Genomic DNA, 6,176 nt, shown 5'->3' on the forward strand with positions numbered 1-6,176 from the left:
GAGCAAAAAGGCGACCCGCTCACAGCTTTCTAAAGTTGACGGTGATCAGAGAGACCGAGGGTCAAAGCTTTCCTCTGCTCGGAGCAGAGTAGTGAGTAGCTCTGCCCCTTGCGCTTCTCCAGAGCTGGCCCCACCTCTGTGCAAATGGGATAGTTTATTGGGAAATAATGGTCGGTAGCCTTCCCTGTGCYGGCGGATACAGCTAGCAATAAAGCGAGCCCAACGCTTCTGCTGACCGCTGAACTTGCAGCGTTTCTTGTATTTATTCAGGTCCACATCAGTGCAATGAAGTTTCGTCCACAGAGATCTCGGGAAGTGAGTGTGCTTGTCAATACACTTGTCTTTGTCCCTGAGCAGATGGGTGTGCGAGTCTTGCACCAGCCACCGCGCTGAGCCTGCCCTTAGCAATGCCTGCTTGCCAAGTGCCTCAGTCCTCTGGATGTCTTGCAGATAAATATAGCAGTCTCGTAGGATAAAAGCAACCTCCAGTCTTAAAAAAAATATGAAAAAGGAAAGAAAKAAAAAGCCTCGGAAGAAGTTGCAGCGCAGCTCGAGCAGGAGCAGGACCGCTGGCCTTTCCCAGCAGACGCTGTACCTGCTCTCTGCCACCCTTTCAACCCGCCCTTCCCGCAGCCTCAATCCTCCCCTGATCCTGGCGGATTACGGCCCTCCTTCCCCCGCGGCACCGGCCGAGAGGGGCGTATTCCCGCGGCCGCCGCGCTGGGGGCTCCGCGGCGCTGCGCGGCCGCGCTSCCTCCCCCCCGCGGGGAGCTCGTCCCTCACGTCAGACGTTTTTTGTTCACTTAAAAATAGTTCCGCGCAGCAGCTTACCTGGCTCGGGCGGTTGCTTGGGCGCTGCTTCGGGACAGGGTTTTCTGGAGGAATCAGTCATTTCCTTCCCGCTCGGCTCCGTGAGCTCCGCACCTAAATTAACTCTACCAGCAGCCAGGAGGCTGACTCGTGGTCTTTGGACACCAACACTTTGCTGCCTGAAACACAATAAAAAAGACAAGAAAAGAAAAGTTTCTTTGTAATCTAGCTTTGACAGAGCTATGCTGTTCAAAGCCAACCATTTCATGCTACGACCTATTCAAGTATACATGGCTTTAAATATTATTATTCCTCTAGTAGTCTTTATTTTTCACTTTTCCCTTCACATCTCATTCACGACAATTCCTCTGTTGTGCTTGCAATTACATGTTAACCTAGTAAAGTAATTGCATTAGAGCAGATTACTTGCAGCAGACATTTATCCTTCTTTTCCTGATTCTATGGAGTTATTAAAAAATAATGGGTGCCAAGACAGTAAAGAAATATTTCCTAATTAAAGAGGAAAAAATTAACTGTCAYCCCTTTCCCCTGTTTGTGGGCCAGTTCGCGTGTTCACATTACACACACTTGTAAGTCATGAACACATATGTATTTAACATACGTATGGGGCGCGCACGCACACACATTCATACACCACAGTTAGTTCCTTATTTCTTACAGAGGTAAGAGAATAACTTGAAACCGAGGATAAATTAACTGTTTCGAAATTGTATCACTATTTTTTCCACCTCGGTTTCTCTCCGTGTTGTAAAGGAGGCAGTGACTATTTAGCCAGGTAAGCAGTTAACCAGCTCGTCTTCGTGTCCTGTGATCCTCACCCCACCGTGCAGTTTATGGGGCTAAAGTTTTTTTTCTGCAAGTCGGTAACCTTATTTTATTGCTGCGTGTGCGTGTGGTGCATCATCTCACACCCGGGTAGATCTATGGGATCCCTACAGCGGACGTATGATTTTACAGTTCATCTTCACCGAAGTGCTCCTCGGTGACAAATCTGCCCGTTGTGGCGAGCACTCTCCGCACTTTAACACCATTTCGTTCCTGGTGCGGGCAGGGAAATTCTTTACAACGAAATTGCTTCCCCTCTGGTCCCTATATTTTAATTTAGCAGAGGACTGATTAGCTGTGGCTTTAAAAGGGCCAGGTCTGCGCTGGCTCGCAGCGTCACCTCTCACCTCGCCGCCGCTCCGCGCTGGGGTCACGGCGGGGCCGCGGCGGGGGAGCGAGCGGGCAGCGCGCCCGCGGCGCTACCTGCGCGCAGCGCCCGCGCAGCGCCGCGCCTCTCCCCGCGCTGCGCTGCGCTGCGCTGCGGGCGGAACGGCGGCGCGGCTGCCTCCGCGCACCGCTGCCGCCTCCGCGCAGCTCTGCCGGGACGGCCCTTCGCGGACCGGCGGGGAGATGCCGCTTCGCCGGGCGAAGAAGACTCGGGGTGTTTCACTCCCTCCCGCCTTAACGCCCCCCTCCTTTTTTCTTTCTTTGGGGGGGAGGGAGGGAGGAGGTGAGCAGCAAAGAGGGCCGCGGGGTGCAGCGCGTTGTTTCAAGGCTTCCTGTAAACTTTTCCATTTCCAAAGAATAACTCAAAAAAAAAAAAAAAAAAAAAAAAATCTGAATGTGATCACGTTTAGGCGTGCGCCCAATTCGCATCGATTTGTGAACTCGTGGAAGGTGTAAAGATCCGCCGATAGCGTTTCAGGTCGAGTGTCTCTAAACCAGCAGATTCCCCCCTCTCTGCCAAATCCTGGAATTGGTGTAACAAAAGAGCAATTTTTTTGTTCTGATGTAAAAATGGATTTCCAAAAGGGATAATGTTGTAACAGGAGAGATTACTATAAAAATCATAGATCCTTTCTGAAAAGAATTCCCTCTGAGCAAAATTTTCGAGTATGTCGGCTCTTCACAGAAATGATACTATGGACTTTGAGAATTATTGTCAAAACATGCAACGCATACAAAACTATCAGTAAGAAAGGGTAAAAGGGAATTTATTTTAAGATATGAAGAGTTATAGGTGTGAGTATATTTTTAGTAGTTTTGGTATTTATCAAATGATCGATGTAGATAAAGGCAAATATTGAATATTCAGAAAAATACAATTAATTTTGAAAAGTTACCTTCCATTGAATGCACCGTTGCGTTTACAGAGCTGGTGCGGAGCCATCGCTTTGTTTATTTTTCTAATGTCTACCCAAATTCCAGCAATCCACAGAGCAGTAACAGCTTTTTCCATGTGTTTATCATCGGGGTTGCAACAGGATTCGCCTCAATTGTTCTGCTTTTCTTGTGTTTTCCTTTCTTCCCTTTTCTGCATTTCCCAGTTACATTTGCTTTGGTTGCAAAAATAAACAGCGGAGTTTTTAACAGCAATTTGAGATGATAATGGTTACTGATCCCATTCTTTCCATCATAATCTTCAAGTGGTTTAAGATTAATGATAGGAGGTGTTTTACCAAGGAGTGTGGGTTCTCTTCTCCAAAGACCATCGCTATGATAATTTACTTAAGATGTTGACAACACTGTCAGTAAGGCTAATTTTTTATTAAGCTGCGCTGTAGCAACTGTAGTAAGCATTTGTTGTTGTTCTTAAGCACATTGTGTTTTTGAGTACCATCCTATAAATATTGTTATTTGGTCTCTGCCTGATGGATTTGCAATTGAGATGATTCCCCTTGCTTTTGTTTCAAGAAAGGTATCTTCTGGTATCCTGATAAATATTCTCCTCCCACCGACCCCCATTCCCTTACATACACGTTTTTAAAAGAAAATAAATTTGAGCAACTAATGCCTTGATCCAGGAAGCTAGATCCTCTGCAAAGCATTGTTTGATCTGGACTTTATCTAGGCGCAGCCCTGAACCAGCGGAGCTAGGCGCAGCTCTGAGGGGTTTGGGATTTGTTGTTAATAGGCGAAATAATCCTTTAAACTCTAAATATTTTACTGCGCCACCCCAGTACACATGGAGGCTGGGTGCCCGTTTAAACGCGGGCGGTTTAGGATTTTGCTGGTGGCTCCCGAGCAGAGTTCTGCTTTTGTTACCCCGCTCCGCTGCCCTGCGCGGCCAGGCTGCCGCGCTCCGCAGCGCGGGGCAGAGCCCCCGCCCGGCGCCCGGGCCGCCCCCGCGGCCGCCGGCGCTGGGGCGCTGGGGCCGCCCCGGGCCGCCGCTCGCCCCGCGGGGCCGGGGCCGGGGCCGCGCTCCTAGCGCCGCCGGCCGCGGCGCGCCCGCGGAGCCGCACCGCCCCCCCAGCTCCTGCCCCGCTTCCCCCGGGTTCCTTCCTCGGAGCTCCGCGGACACCGGGCTGCTGGCGGGAGCTGACACGGCGGAGCGCGCTGGGGAAGGCGGCCAGGCTCGGGGGCTCCCGGCTCGCGAAGGGCCGTGCGTGCGCGGAGGCACAGAAACGCGCGGAACAGCCTTTTCTTACTGGGGGAAAACCTGAGGACGAAATAGCACCAGATCAGTTGATTTTACCCTTCTGTCGTGTTTGCAACAAACATTAAATCGCAGGCTTATCTATAAATTACCAGGACCATGTGACACTCATTTTGCCGTGTTCCCTGCCATTTGCGCTCCCCCCCCCCCCCCCCCAGTGTTTGCGCTGGGCGCGCACCCGCGGGCACGCGCGCCCTGCGCGCCCAGGGCCGCGGGAGCGCCGGGGCAGCCCGGAGGGCGGGGGGTGCGCTGCCAAGGTTGGGGGGCTGCGGCCACCCGAGCTCTCTCCGCCCGCCCTGCAGCAGTGCCCGAGGGGCGCGCCGCCTGCGCGGGCGGGGCGCGGGCCCGGCGGGGCCGCGGTGCCTGCCTGCGCTGGGGCTGTCTGCCCTGCCGGCGTGCGCTGCGGAGACGGGACGCCAGCTAAACCGCAGAGCCCGCAGAACGCGTATTTAGCCTCGTTATCAAATTTTCCCTCCTTTTGGTATCAGTAGTTTTGTACTTAAAATAATAAAAGAACCCTAAGCAGTTTATTTTGTAATCCTCCGAGGCCAAACAGAGCTGCCACCTGCGCTGCGCACCGGGCTGGGGGCGCGCGCGCCTTGCGCGCCGCGTAGTGAATCCCTTATTGGTGTCATTAAGCGCCCAGCGAGCGCGGCGCGGTGCTGCGCGGTGCTGCGCGGTGCTGCGCGGCGCGGCCAGCAGGGGGCGCTCCGACGTTGCGCCTGGGAGCCGGCGCGGCGGCGCGGCGTTCCCACGCGCACCCGCGCTCACACGCGCGCACACCCGCACGCGCGTGCACCCCCCCCCCCCCGTGCGCGCACGCACGCACACGCGCACACACACACGCTCCCAGCGCCGCGCAGCCCCAGCCCCTCTCGTCTCTTCTTGCAGCCGCCCTTCCCCGTCCCCGAGTACCTGCCGAGCGCTCACCACAACCCTCCGCGAAGGTGTGCGCGTAACAGGCGCGCTAGATGCCTTATACACGCATCTCACCGCGTGGATTTCCCTCTCCCCCCCGCCCCATCTCTCTCTCTCTCCCTCTGTGTACTATACATTATGCAACTTATTAAATACAACGATGAATTGTCAACATTTTTTTCGCCTGTTAGTTCCGCTGATCCGGGCAGGATTTATTTTCAGATCTCAGGTCCCGGAGCTATAATGCGTGATTTCTTTGCCTTAAATAAAATTGGTCAAATGTTGACAACCTTTAAGCCAATCTAACACTCAAGATTACTGATGGGAAACTAATGAGAAAATATCAGATCGTCCGGCCTGGGGGCTCCTAATTAAATCTTAGCTGATTGAAAAATAAAAGCGGGTTTGGGGGAGTGGGGGAGGAGGGAAGAAGCTCCAGGCTGAACTTTAGCTCTCATTTTACGTTGTATTTCCCCAATCCACCCCTCCCTCCCCCCTCCTCCCCCCCTCTAAAAAGCCTAATGTTATTTCACCGGTTATTTCAAGAGATCCGAACACGACTATCATTCCTTGCCCGGTAAATATTAAGGCCTTTAAGCAACGTGATTTAACTAATTAGAAAATTTACATCATTAAGTCTCAGGGAGAGAGAAAAGGAGAAACAAATCTGTCAGTCATTTTAAAAGAGACAGGCCCTATTGAAGTGTGAAGAAATCGGCTCTAATTCAAAAAGGCAATCGGGCAGAAAAAGCCCTCAACATTACCCTGCTAGTTATTAATCAGAAAGGGTTTCCCCCCCTCTCCTTCCCTGTAATGGCAAGAGCTGAAGCACATCGTTAGTTTCTCCCAAAGCTACCGCACACTTTCCATTCAGGTTTTTTGCCACTCGTCCATGTCCCATATTAATAGTGAGTATTTGTCCATTCAAGGCTCATAGATTTGAAAATGTTTCCGTGTTGGGGACCCGCATCCGCAGAGCAATAAAGCTCCCGCACTCCTCACCTCC

At 52.4% G+C, this 6,176-nt stretch overlaps 1 long non-coding RNA gene across 2 annotated transcripts; it reads right to left on the reverse strand.

Moving 5' to 3' along the window:
- Nucleotides 1–109: 109 nt before the first annotated feature.
- LOC146594891 (uncharacterized) lies at nt 110–5,189 on the reverse strand. 2 transcript variants are annotated; one of them, XR_014896070.1, is made up of 3 exons: nt 5,168–5,189; nt 832–989; nt 110–490 (listed from the first exon to the last, which is right to left on the reverse strand). It is a non-coding gene; the product is annotated as an uncharacterized LOC146594891 (long non-coding RNA). The 2 variants fall into 2 exon arrangements; XR_014896069.1 differs by lacking the exon at nt 5,168–5,189 and adding an exon at nt 2,940–2,959.
- Nucleotides 5,190–6,176: the final 987 nt, after the last annotated feature.

This window comes from Rhea americana, unplaced genomic scaffold (genome assembly GCF_003343005.1).
Source record: "Rhea americana isolate MKP2758 unplaced genomic scaffold, rheAme1 scaffold_245, whole genome shotgun sequence".
Lineage (NCBI taxonomy): Eukaryota > Metazoa > Chordata > Aves > Rheiformes > Rheidae > Rhea > Rhea americana.